Below are 15,167 nucleotides of genomic sequence, written 5' to 3'. Positions count from 1 at the left end.
TTGAATTTTTTTTTTTGGGAGGAGTAGATAATGAAAGGGGGGAGGAGGTTTTATTTTTTGCTATTAGAGAATAACATTAGTTTCATTTTGTTTGGATGAGTATAAGTTGGTTGTGTGTGAGATAGTTTTCTATGACTTTGAAGGATTTTTGGGTTCTATCCAGGAGTTCTGGTAGGGATGGAGCTGAGCAGATAAGGGTAGAGTCATCAGCATATTGTACTATTGAGGCTAAGTGGGAGGCAGTGCTAAGTTTGTTAGTAAGGATGATGAAAAGCAGTGGACCAAGGATTCAGCCTTGTGACTCCAACTGAGATGGGTAGTAAGGTAGAGAGTACATTTTGCCTCATGACTGCTTGCTGGCGGTCAGTCAAATAACTCTGAAACCAGGATAGTGCTGGTTGTGAAAAGTTTAAGGTTGTTAGTTCCTTGAATAATTTTTGGTGTGATACTATGTCAAGTGCCTTAGACATGTCAAGAATTATGGAAGATACGTGTTAACCCTTATTTCTGAGCTTGTTGGTAGTGTCTTTTAAACTTATTAGAGTGACTGTGGTGCTGTGTTTGGGTATGAAGCCATGTTTGGTATTGGAGAACAGGTTCTTACTATATAGTCAAAGAGCTGTGCTGTCACAAGGATGATATAAGGAATTTTCCTGAGCTTGGAGGTGTATTGTTCAGAAATGGATCTATTGATAAGGAGAGAGATGGGATATGATATGGCATTTGCTGCCAAGCTGAGAAATGCATTAGGTAGTAGAAAGCAGTGATGATGAATGTAGGCTTTAGTTTATAGTTTATTTTTCTATCTGTGTGCTGGTTTGTATTTGGTTGAGAAAGAAAGCTTGGTTCTGATTTTCTGATTCAGTTAAGGGGGTGGGTGCTGTCATTTTTTTATGATGAGCAGTATTGAATTTATGAAGTGTACGTTAAATTGTGATGCTATACTATCTTTGATATTTTTGGTGGTAGGAGCTGGTGTAGCAGTTTACCCATGATTGATGAGTTGTTTTAGGGCTCCCCAGAATTTTTGGGGGGGTTTTGGTGATTTTGTTGAATTGTAGTGTAATAAGCTTTTTTATCATTTTTGATTATTTTTTGGCATGGTTTCTTAATTGTCGATATGATTCAAAGGAGGTTTGGTTTTTGGTCTCTTGATATTTAGTCTAGGCTCTCCCCATTTGAGGAGTTGGATGGTATCTTAAGTTAGCCATGGCAGTCTCTTTGCTTTATCCTGGATCTTCCTAAGGGGTGCTTGACTATTTAGTATACCATGGAAAGTGCTATTATAGTATTCAACTGCAGGTGTTTTAGGGGGTCCAATCACATTGTTGTAGGAGGGAGTTGAAGATTTTAGGGGACATTTTTTTATAGACATGTTTAAATATGATCTTTTTGAGAGCATATCTGCTGCTTAAGTCATAGGTGGGATGATGGTCACTGAGACTGTCTGGGAGGCAGCCAGTGAGGTGATCTGGAGATGGTCTATTTGTTAGCATCCAGTCAAGGATTATTTGTTTGTTGTTATATTTATGGATTCTGATTGGGGCAAAATATTAATTGAGAGAAACAAAAGAGGTTAATAAAGTCAGCAAGGTTATCTGAGGAGCAGGTGGTGCAGGATGAAGACTCCTGTTTTAATAGTTTCCTGATTAAAAGTTGAGGCAGACCAACAGACAAGGTTTTCAATAATGGAGGGATTATTACCTGGGGAGATGTAGGTAGAAATAATTATAATGTGCTTTTTGGAGTTTATTTGGAGATGTGAGATTAGTCTTTCTGAGTATAGGAGGTATGGGGATTCATATACTAGGTGTTCCAATTTGATTGTGTCCTTTTATACTATATCTATGCCTTCACTGCACTTATGTGGTTTCTCAAGTGTGTGTAAATTGCAACCCTGGGTTAGTACTTCAGTATTGTTTATGCAGAGTCTGAGCCATGTTTCAGTTATATCTACAATGTCTGGGGTGTATAGGGAAAGAGTAGAGTGAAGTTTGTGCACTTTATTTAGGATGCTTCTTAGATTCATGCTTAAGACTAAGAGTTTTGAGCTGTTGTGAGTTAGGTTATTGAACCTGTGAGGTGTTTTGCATCATGGTGTATGGGCATTATGGAGTTGTGGGTCTGGATTGGGATGTATGTCCCCACATAGTTTAAGGTAATTGGACTTAATCAGAAATAAGTGTGTGAGTTTGGGTATTAGCCTAGTGAATTTACAGAGTAGGCAATGTTTTACATGTAAGTTGGTGTATCTGAGTGCGAAGATTTCTATGAAGGAGTTATTGAAGATTTGAAGTGATATGACTATGCATGTAAAGTTAGAGTTGAGTGGAGTGGTGAATGGGATAGTTGGTGAGAAGATGCTTGTAATGTGTTGCTTATGATAAGAGATAATGTGGTAAGTTAGGATGAGTAGGAAAAATAGTGATATGTGTTGCTGTAACATAATAGCAGAGTGTATATGTAGAGTAGAGCGGTATCTGAGAGGGAGAGAATATGCTAGGTTTGATCTGGTGGATCCCCCTGTATAGAGTAAGTGTTTTGTTTAAGTTGGTTAGCTGACTATGGAGAGGAGTGAAAGGAAAAGACACTATGATGGGGTAGGATAGTATCTGGTGAAGAATTTAGAGAGTGGCTGCATATAAAGACTTCTGATAGGTTGGTTTAGTTAAGGGATGTGTTTACTGGCTAAGTATAAATGTAGGGGTAGTGGGTGTGGTTGGGAAATGGGGGTAGGGTAGGGGAATGGAGAAAGCCTGAGCCCTCAAAAAAGCTGGTGGGGTTTAAACCATTTTTGTCAATTACAGCCTGTATGTGCCTCTTACCAATAGTGAAGTTAAACTTTCATGTTTTCACCCTGATGTCACCTGCACTGGTTCCTGTAGAAAACACACTGAATAATACATAGTGGTCTGGCAAGTGTGTTACCCTCAAAACTAGTAAATTAAAACACTAGCCTCTCCTTCACATACCTCTACCCTCCTACTAAGTATGTGTTCCCCAGCTAAAAGAAAATAAGCTATTCTCCTGAAGGAATGCCTGACTACAGCCTAGAAGAAAAAGAACAGGAAGTTCCACATTCAGTCCAGATGCATACTCTGCTGGGTAATGAAATGGAAGATGAGGATACCGTTGATTCAGCATTTCATCAGAGACCATCTCATTTACAAAGGCTATGAACCTTATGATAGAACATTTTGGTCAAATTTCAAGCAGTGGTTAAACTCCCAGTAATGGTATCTAGAAGTTCTGGACATATAGGAGCCCAAGCATACAGAAAGTGAGCAAGTCATAAAGATGTTTGAAGATGCTTTAAGTGATGTTCCATTACAGTCAGACTCCCAAATGCCTCATCCCTAAGAAACCAAACTATTTTTATGCAATCCTATAAAAACACAGACATCTGTAGCACCTACAATTCTGGTATTGATGCATGCATGCAAGGGATCAGAGTTAGATATGGCATTGACACAATTTCCAGTGATAAAGAAAGGAATGTAATTAATCAGTTTTGTTAAATGTTGTCTACTTTGTCCTCTCTTGGAATGAGGGTGATTAACTGCCAGACTTATATATATATATATATGTGTGTATATATATATATATATATATATATATATATATATATATATATATATATATATATATATATATATATATATATATATATATATATATATATATATATATATATATATATATATAGTTTAGTTTCATGGAGACTTTCTCAGAAAAATGAAAGGCATGGAGAAATAGGATGAGATCCTAAAAGACATGTATTCAGACTATCCCAGACTGTCCAAAACTTGGAAAAGCATGAGGCCTAATGTGGATATAATACTTGTACAAAGGAGACAGCAGTGGGCACCCTTGGTAAAAGGCATGGCTGTTGAGGAATCTAAATCTTTTCTAAGGACATGAGCAGTCAATTAGTTACAAAGTGTGTCCCTGGGTAAAGAAATGTTGTTTAGACTTCTGAGGGTATTTTAAGAATCTGGAAGAAAAGAGCAAAACGATGCAGAATGTGAAATAGCCCTTTCTTTTATGTATCCTATGGCACAGCAGTAAGTACCTCTAAACAATTACTGTTGCATTGATGGCAGTTTAGGGGAGACCAGTAAATACAAAATAGTATATCTGAAAAGAAATAATGAAGCTTGAAGGAGCAGGAACAGTCAGACCTGCAAGCAAGGCTGTATTTCCCAACAGTAATTCAGGTATGTAACTGTAATTCTTGTCCAAACATCTACTTCCTCTCTTCTGGTGCTCCTATGTCACATATTCTGAGTGAGAGATTATTCAACTTCAGACAAAAAGTGGCTTGATTTAACCTTGGACCTAATAGAGGTTATACTGGCAAATGGAATTTGAAAAGTATGTATGAAGCAAACAATCACTAGAAAATAAAAAAGTTAGTACTGGTACTAAATATGCCAATTGTGAGCAATGCTATTATATTTTAGAAAGTGAGGACATTACCCTAGCAAATGCATCTTGTAGTAAGGTAACTTTTAGAAAGGGGAATTGTGTTAGCAAAGGAAAAAATCATTTGGCAATGTGTAAGAAATGTGACTGTTTTTACATCAGAAAGACAGAAAGAAGATTAAAAAAATGAATATATGAGCACACTTACATGATAAAAACTAAGAATGCCAACAATGCTCTATATGAGCACTTCTTATTCAAAACCTCTCATGATGAGTTTTTATTTGGCATTTTGGAGCAGGTTGATATGGACCCTAGGGAGGTGATTGGTGAATGTGTTGGAATACAAAAAGTTGTTTTGCAATTTAAATTGAATGCCTTTATTTACCCTTATTTAAATGATTATGTCTCAATGACGCCTGTTTTGAAGAGTCAGCCAAGCTGTAATAAATCTCTTAGTTGTATTTTTTGTTATAAACATGTTTTTCTTACATGTGTATAAGGCACTTCAGTCTGTGTTTTAAAAAAAGTGTAAAATAAAAAGCGAAAAGCAAATTAGTTGAGTAGAATGTCTTCTGATTCATTTTTTTAGAAAAAATCTTTAAAACCTCTTACAACCTTTTCTAGCCATTTTTTATTGTTATACATTTAGTATTCAATATTTATTCTTAATATTAATATTCGTATTTATTTTTTCATACAGATTTATATAAAAGAACATCTTCAAAACTTTTAAACATTTTAACAGTTATTTATTTTGAAGACATCACACTGTCATAAAAAGTTGTTTTCTCTAGGGGACATAGATACATAGACATATCTTTAACATGATATAATGCATATACTGCTTGTTGAAGAATGAACTGATGTTTGTAAATTGAATTTACTAGCTCTGTAATTGTAGTACTATTTAAACTGGATGCTGTGTATCTAACTTTATTCTAATGAAACTGCTCAATCTTTTAACCATTTTAATAAATTTTGAATTACATGGATATGAGCTCTCGCTATTTGTAACACACCTTGTTGCCTTACCACCTACAGTGGATATAAAAAGTTTATACACCCCTGTTAAAATGCCAGGTTTTTGTGATATAAAAAAATTAGACTACAATAAATACTTTCAAAGGTTTTCCCACCTTTAATATGACCTATAATCTGTACAATTCAATTTAAAAACAAACAAATCTGTTAGGAGAAAAATATAAAAAATAAAAAAACATGCAATAAGCTGGTTGCATAAGTGTGTGCACCCTTAAACTAATACTTTATTGAAGCACCTTTTGATTTAATGACAGCATTCAGTCTTCTTGGGTAGGAGTCTATCAGCATGGCACATCTTGACTTGGAAATATTTGCCCACTCTTTCTTGCAAAAGCACTCCAAATCTGCCACATTGTGTTGATTTGGATGTATGTTTGGGGTCATTGTCGTGTTGAAAGGTGAAATTCCTCTTCACCTTCAGTTTTCTAGCAGATGCCTGAAGGTTTTGGGCCAAAAGTGCCTGGTATTTGGAACTGTTCATAATTCCCTCTTCCTTGACTAACGCTCCAATTTCAGCTGAAGAAAAGCAACCCCAAGGTATGATACTGCCACCACCATGCTTCACTGCGGGGATAGTGTTCATTTGGTGATGTGAAGTGCTGTTTTTGCTCCAAACGTACCTTTTGAAATTGTGGCCAGAAATCAACCTTGGTCTCATCAGCCCATAACACATTTTCCCACATGCTTTTGGGAGACTCGATGTATTGTTTTGCAAATTTTAGCTGGGCCTGGATGTTTTTCTGTGTAAGAAAAGCTTTCATCTTGCAACCCTACCCCATAGCCCAGACATATGGAGAATACAGAAGATTGTTGTCACATGTAGTACATAACTAGTACTTGCTAGAAATTCCTGCAGTTCCTTCAGTGCTGCTGTAGGTCTCGCAGCCTCCTTGACCAGTTTTTGTCTTGTCTTTTCATCAATTTTAGAGGATGTCCAGTTCTTTGCAACATCAATGTTGTCCCATATTTTCTCCACTTTTTGATGAATGTCTTCTCTGTGTTCCATGGTATATCCAATGCTGTGGAAATGTTTTTGTACCCTTCTCCTGATTTATACCTTTCAACAATGAGATCCCTTTGATGCTTTGCAAGCTCTCTGTGAACCATGGCTTTTGCTGTAGCAGGCAATTAAATAATGTCAGGAAAATCCTACTAGGACAGCTGAACTTTATTTGGGGTTAATCAGAGTCTCTTTAATTCATGTCAGGTGTGTACCCAAGAAGACTGAATGTTGTAATTAAATCAAAAGGTGCTTCAACAAAGTATTAGTTTAAGCATGTGCACACTTATGCAACCAGCTTATTGTACCTTTTTTACTTTTTATATTTTTTCCTATAACAGATTTGTTTGTTTTTCAATTGAATTGTACAGGTTACAGGTCACATTAAAGGTGGGAAACATTTTGAAATTATTTATTGCAGTCTCATTTTTTATATGACAAAAACATTGCATTTTAACAGGGGTGTGTAAACTTTTTATATCCACTGTATTTATTGGTTTACTGGTCCCTTCATTGGTGGCTTTGATGGATTATTTGTATATTTGTTGCTAGGAAAGCGTAAGTTTTTTACATAATACAGTAGGCAGTTTATAGATATTCACAAATGTGCATATTAGCATTGTGAAAGAGTTCTCTAAAGAAGATGAGTAGACTTGGTTGTGAGGTCAGTGGTTATATGATATCAGTTGTTCACAAAAGATATATTTACTTCTTGATCTGATTGTAGTGAGGACATTACATATTTGGTATAATGTAGCTGTTGTCATCTGATATTCCATTTGTAAATATTTAGAAGTTTAGTGAAGTTATGAAATCAAAATTATAGTAAGGGTACAGACCTCTCAACTGTCCTTATTCTGGTGGAATGTTCCTATTTTCAGGCCAGATTTATCCCTGTAAATGATGTTCCTATTTCTTGAGTTATGTCCCTGTTTTCTGGCTTGACTTAAATCTTTACAGTATTTTTTTGCAATTGTGATTACTATAACCATCACTTTTTTACCATCTCACCTGAGCATTTTTAACTGGTTTAATTTTTCTTATGAAGGTCTGAGAATAATATAAAAATATCTCAAAAGAAGAATACTCTTTCTAGCATACTTGCTAATTAACAAAAACTCATTCAAAATCAGACAGAATCCTGAGTGTCAATAAAAAATCTCCAACATCCTTGCATTTCGGCTACCCTCTAGTTCCTCCTTGTAAAGTGAATCACAAAATAAAAAATGTGTTTAGAATGATATCCTGTATTGCAAACCATGGTCCCAATGGTGAGAACAGAAATATTTTTTTCACAATGTGCTGCTGTTAATTAAGATTAAATAGGACTCTAACATATATGAATAGCAATGCCTCCAAGACTATATTAGACATGAAAGCTACAATGCATGGTTAAATGAAAACTGTATTACATAGAAGACATACAAGCATAATTACAGGCTTAAGAGCTTCATTATTAGGATGAAAACAACATGAAGGATTTTGTAACTAGCTTGCACCTTCATCACTTCATGTCACAGAACTGGTATAATATCTGATGAAGGCATCCCTGGCCACTGTGAGGGTTTAGAATTAAGGCCTCCTTTAGTTGAGGGCAGTATCCAAGTATAAAATCCACTATGCAAACACCGCCACAGCTAATTCTTAACTGGGGCATAAGAAAAACACGTGCACCAGTTCATTATGGCTGGAATGTACTGAAAAAGGTAACAAAGAGATTTTTTTCCCTGAAAACTGAAACACTGAATAGAGTTGAGAAGTCAGAGGCATTCCAGAATCCAAGGACATTTCTATATCTTGGGATAAGCTGGGAAGTTCCTTTACTAAAAATGGTTTTGAGGCAGCTAAAATCCCTGCTCTATAGTTGGTGGATATTGTAGGTGTAATTCCATTAAAAGCAGGTCCGGGATGATTTTTTTCTGCATCTTTGCAGTTTAGTGTGACATAAGTCATACATGGATAAAGATATAGTTATAGATCTGACCCAGCTTAAGTCTAAAAGCATTTCATCTTGATCAGAAGAAGTTCTTATCCCTCTTGACTCATCCCTTAAGATCATGAAACTATCTAGTGTCATTGATCTTATAGACTTTCACAAAACTAAGAGCATTTCAGACACCCATACTAAGGATATGAATCTTCATCAACAAATAAACAAGTCAAACCAGCATGATACAGTCATCTCACTACTCATACTCCATTTGCGGTATAATTTTCCTGTTCATATTAAATAGAGAAAAAGTTCTCAGTTTTAAGGTGAACCCCGATAACTAGATAGGTAGCCACAATTTTTTCAGAGCTCTATCTTATTTCTTTATTTATTGACATTTGATTACTGGGAAAGTCCAACTGGGTAAAAGCCCATTTTCAGCAAAAGCTGGGGGAGAAATACTTCAAATTATTACTAAACATTTAAATTACAATAACTTTACAATCTTCTAAAATAAAACAAAAACATCTAAAGTTGAATAATTATAACAAATTAAACATAATATGAAAACACTGGTTAAGAATCGATACAAGATATATAAGAATCATTTAATATTTAGAGAAATTTTAGACAGTTTAAAGAGAAATCAAGGTAAGTTAGTCTAATACAAATATGAATTGCAATACAAAGCGAGGAAAAAAACAAGCTTATGGTATATTTAGAGAGAAAACCAGGAAAGAGAATTTGGTAGCAGTAAGGAAGTAAGTGAAGAAGGGAGAGTAAGAAGGTATAAGGAAAGAAAATGTACTTCTTCACATTTAGGGATATAGTTTATCCTGGTTTTGAACAAGAACAGAACAGATTTTAGCTAGGATGTCCATCAGAGTAGTTTTGAAAGATGGGATAGAGGGTGTAGACCCATACATCTCAACTGTACAGATTTTCGGAGAATGTCCAGATTTCTGCCTCATATTTTTGGTCTGTCTATCATAAAATTATGGTTTTCTGGCAAATTAGTGGCAACTCATTAAAGACTGAAGTCAGAAAATAATGAAATATATTTGAGTTTCAGACTTCATACCTTTGGGAAATTCATGCTAATGCAAAACATGTCATTCTATCAACTTTCTAAGTTTGTAAGAGCAATATTTAAAAATTGTCCCTATTTTTGGGCATTTGTTCCACTTTTATAAATGGCTTTTTCCAGATTTCTTGCTCTAAGACGTTGAGAGATATGTATAGACCTGATGGATACAGGTATGGAGTTACAGGCCTTAGCAATCTTGTACAAATAAAGACAATGCCCAGCAGATTTGCTACATTTGTAGACAGACAGGAGTTTTTGGTTACTGGATCACAGTGACCAACTGGGAACATAGTTGTGTAGAATGTTTTTTAGTGCTGGACAGGCAGATGGTTGCTGGATAATTTTATAGGAGGTAAAAAGTTGTATAAATGTTAGATGATGTAACAGTTCTAACCAATTTAGGGTTTTTAGTGCTATACAGTTGTGGGTTCTGAAAAGGGTATGTGCTGGAAATTTATGAACTTTGTTATAACATCATTCAAGTCTTAATTTTTGTGAAGCCTGGAGGTTAGTAAGGTTGGGAGTGCCATAAAGAAGTGTTAGGGAGGAGATAAGTTGTGGCAAGTGTCGTTTTAGTTACATCTGTGAAAAAGTTTTTGACTCTGTAAAGCATCCTTAGTTTTTAATGAGTTTTTCTTATGTAACTTTTTTATAAGCAGATTGAATGTAAGAACATCATCCACTATCACCCCTAATAACTTGCTATGAGAAGTGACTTCAGTGGTTGTATTGTCCAGAGAGAGGGCTTTAAAACTTTACATTTTTTTTTTTATTTTATGATAGAGGGAATTGGGAAAAAAATGAATAGTTTGGTCTTTTTTGGTTGAGCATGAGTTTTGAATTAAGAAGCCATGTTTTAGTGGCTGTTAAAGCTTCCTGAGTGAATTTTGTATAATGTTGTCAGAGGTGCAAATGAGAGGAATCACCTGTGGATTGTAATAGGGAATCCTGTTGTGTGGAAGTATAGAGGGTGTTGGTGAAAATGTTAATGTGGAAGGGACCAAGGATAAAGCCTTGTGGTACACAGGTAGTAACTGGGAGGTAAGGAGAGATCACAGAGTGCCATTTTACTGACTGGTACCTATTGGACAGGTAGCTTTGAACCACAGAAGGGTGGGCTGATGTCTTGCATATCCAAGGCTTTTATGATGCGGTCAACGTACAACCCGTAACTAAAGCATTTCTGGTATTATTTTCTTTTTAGATATTGGCTCTGTCCTATCACAAAAGCAGTGCCATTTTAGCATGTTGATTCCTCATAACTATGTGGACTGACCTGGTGGTAGTAAGCACTCATTTTGTTGTACTTGTGTGTGCAATGTATTTATCTGAGTATAAGGCAGTGAGAGGAAGGAGAAGATTTTTTGACTTGTTCAGCATGTGTCAGCTAATGTTTACAGACAAGACCTAAGACAGCTGCATGAAGTATGTGCACATAACTCCATCTCTTTCACAGATGGATGTTATCTCGGGTAATAATAGTGGATTTTCAATTAATATGATGCCCTTCGTATATTGTCTCAGGATGCATAAGGAAATTATGTCTGGCCAAGGAAACCAAATTAAATAGAATTAACTGTCTGTGACTTCACAATTTGCAACCAGATAGGTTGGATGAAGTTATGACTGAAAAGGCTAATTATAGTGGTATTAATAGAAGGCTAGTTGCACATACATTGCTTTAGGTACTGCAGTGGACTGTCGGTAAGTACAACAGTGGCAAGTAAGTGAGTAAATAATAAATTAAATATAGTGGAGAATAGCAAAGGCAAGACAGGTAACAAGACTATAAATATCATGAGATAACGTCAGTATTTAGAGGTCTAATAAGACAAGAGGATAGCATCAGAAGTAGAACCTGGCTATGACAGTAGCAGCTGAATGGTAATAACTACTAGTAGCTAGTACGACTGCAGGAAGTAACAAGTCAAGCTGAGTTATGCATTGGCCGTAGGGCAGCCAGTGGTTATATGGCCACACAATAAATCACACTACTAAGTGAACATCTCTAATGGGCACTGTGGGCAAAGGGTGCAACCACTAAATTGCAAAAGGGTGGGCACCATAACACTGAGAAAGACAATGAATAGGCATTGGCAGATACTAAAATGAATGCAATTCATAAATAAGTCATCAGCAAGCACACACACACACACACACACACACACACACACACACACACACACACACACACACACACACACTATCTGCACAAAATGGCATCAGATCAGCCAACAAACAGGGCATCAGCAAAGTGCTAAAATTTGGGTTAAAATAATAAAGCAATTAGTAAAGCGTAAACAATAAATACAGAAATAAAAGCCACAAAGTAAAAACTACAAAACGACCAAGGGAAGAACCCATACAAAAAGCTTTATTCTCACATTCTAGCACCTTGGCTAATACACAACCTTCAAAGGAGTACAAAAAAAATCCAAAACATACTGGTTAAAATATCCACATCAATTAAACATTAACCAATAAAAGCAAAAAAACACATAATTAAATAAGGACCTTCCAATTGCATTCTAAATTGAGACCTGAGGGACACAGGGTGTTAAATTTAAGAATAAAAACAGCCTCTTTATATAACAGTTTTTTTTTATATGCAAAATCTGAACAAAAACCTACAGAAATTTTCTCTAAAATGGTTGCTTTAAGTACCATAGGATCTGAACTATGAAACGGTGCAAAATGATTAGCTACCGAACTTTCCAATTTACTTTGTCTAATATTCCTGACATGCTCTTGTAGCCTCAGTTTGAATTTTCTCTTGCTTTCCCCAATGTATACAAGTTCCCAAGGGCACTTAAGGGCATAAATAATCTCCTCAATTTCACAGTCATAGCTCTCAGAGGGTGTAAAAGAACCACCATTAATATAGTCAAATGTCCTAACTATATACTGACAAATTTTACAGTGCCCACTTTTACATGTACCAGAGCATTAAGATGATTCACTGTAACTAAAGAAGATAGCAGAAAATAATTATGAACTAAAATATCTCTTAAATTTCTACCCCTTCTATAAGGGATATTCAATACAGGGCACAATACACTTGCCAAATCTCTAAATCTAAACAAAAATTTCCAGTAGTATTTAACTAAGACAACTACTTTTTCACTAAATATACTGTAAGTAGTGATAAAAAACATTATGCGTGGCATTGTATGTTGTACAGCGTGCCTATTAGTTCTAAACATGTCTTCATTGTCACCATAATTATTAAATCTTACATCACTATCAGTACCAAGAGCAAGGGGTCTAGCGTTGTCATTAATTTTGGAAACAGCAGATTTAACTACTTCATACTCATAGCCCCTCGCACAAAACATAGAAGTACAAGTAACTGGCGTATGGTTTGTTAGTACTGTGAATGATGTTGCAGGTGGTTGTATGCAGAATGATTTCAGTTTCCTGCTGCAAAGCTGGTTGTGTGGCAAAAAAGGATAAGACACTTTTACTGTGTTTTGAAGGTTCATGGAGTGAGAGTTCAAATCCAGACCTATGTAAATACATTTCATGTGTACTAACAAACCTTTTGTAGTGTTTATTTCATAGATTGCTTTTCTTCATTTCAACTACTTTACCCTTTTTATTTTTTTTTGCCAGTGTATGCATGGTGCATGGCTTAGTGCCAACAAGGGAAATGGAAAAACATAATGACTGTCAGGTTTAGCTATGAGTATCCCATTTGAGTGATGCATAACAGTGTGCAAACCTGGATAGTGGCCCACACAGGAAGCAGACAGAACACTTGCAGACAGGGTGTCTATAAGAGTTTAAAGGTCAAAAAGGATGCATTGTTGGAATTTTTGCTTTCCATTGCACAACACCACTAAGCAACATTGAGTGGCAGTTAACAAAGCTCACCAACACCTGCAGACATTGAACACCTGCACACAGGATGCAGACAGCTAATAATTAAAAATTAATGCATTCAATTAATTCTGTGGTGCATTGCGCAAACACGCTAAGTGGGGTTGTGTGGCAGTTAACACACAAAACTGAAGAATGAATAAGAAATTATGCAATTGTCATGTAATTGCTCCTGTGGCAGCAGCTGTAAGTCTAAGACTGGAGTGGCCCTGGGTTCTAGTACAGGGTATGCAACCTATTTTTACTGTTGTGACAGTCTAGTTTATAGCAATGAAATGAAAAATGTGCAAGTGTTATATCAACATTCTTGTGGCAACAGGTGTAAGTGTAGGGCTGCCATACTCATGGTCCTGGGTTTGAATACAGGATATTCCAGTCATTTGTACTGTTGTTCTACTTTCCATTATATTCACACTCACCTATAACACTTTAGATAGTGGATCTGATATGAATTATATGCATGAGGGCTAAGACACCCTTATTGTGTTTTCAGATGTATGAGTGAGAGTATACTGTCTACTATTTTCAGTAAGTTTAATACTGCTCTCTGGACTTGGATGGCCTTCAATATTAAATAAAACACATACACACCTGGATCTATATATAAAAGCCTTGTCAAGTCACACTCATACATGTCTACCACCTGAAACTGTCAGCTGTATTTATGAATGATTCATGGCTATCTGAGCAGCACTTCTGTGGCAAAAATGGAAAATCATTGCTGTAGAAGAAAATGTTTTGTTCTTTATGCCAGGGTTCAATCCCACACGTTAAAAATCAATTTTATCTATGTATAAAGCCAAAAGAACATGCATCAGGTCCTGAAATGTTTGCTCCCAGTGCATGTCTGCAAACTTAACTCACCTAATAGTTACCTTCCAATTTTCAAAATATATTTTCAAGCTACAGCAGCAGACATCCCCTCAAATCAAGGTCAAGTGTTAGATTAACCTTCCAGTTTAAAATATTCCTTTCTTCTATGCTTAGCACGCTAGCACAGTTAGCATTGTTGCATAACAGTGTGCAAACCTGGATAGTGGCCCACACAGAAAGCAGACAGAACACTTGCAGACAGGGTGTCTATAAGAGTTTAAAGGTCAAAAAGGATGCATTGTTGGAATTTTTGCTTTCCATTGCACAACACCACTAAGCAACATTGAGTGGCAGTTAACAAAGCTCACCAACACCTGCAGACATTGAACACCTGCACACAGGATGCAGACAGCTAATAATTGAAAATTAATGCATTCAATTAATTCTGTGGAGCATTGTGCAAACACGCTAAGTGGTGTTGTGTGGCAGTTAACACAAAACTGAAGAATGAATAAGAAATTATGCAATTGTCATGTAATTACTCCTGTGGCAGCAGTTGTAAGTCTAAGACTGGAGTGGCACTGGGTTCTAGTACAGGATATGCAACCTATTTTTACTGTTGTGACAGTCTAGTTTATAGCAATGAAATGAAAAATGTGCAAGTGTTACATCAACATTCTTGTGGCAACAGGTGTAAGTGTAGGGCTGCCATACTCATGGTCCTGGGTTTGAATACAGGATATTCCAGTCATTTTTACTGTTGTTCTACTTTCCATTATATTCACTCTCACCTATAGCACTTTAGATAGTGGATCTGATATGAATTATATGCATGAGGGCTAAGACACCTTTATTGTGTTTTCAGATGTATGAGTGAGAGTATACTGTCTACTATTTTCTGTAAGTTTAATACTGCTCTCTGGACTTGGATGGCCTTCAATATTAAATAAAACACATACACACCTGGATCTATATATAAAAGCCTTGTC

This window comes from Protopterus annectens, chromosome 5.part0 (assembly GCF_019279795.1).
Source record: "Protopterus annectens isolate FY-2018-M chromosome 5.part0, PAN1.0, whole genome shotgun sequence".
Taxonomy (NCBI): Eukaryota; Metazoa; Chordata; order Ceratodontiformes; family Protopteridae; genus Protopterus; species Protopterus annectens.
Note: the sequence above shows the minus strand (reverse complement) of the source record.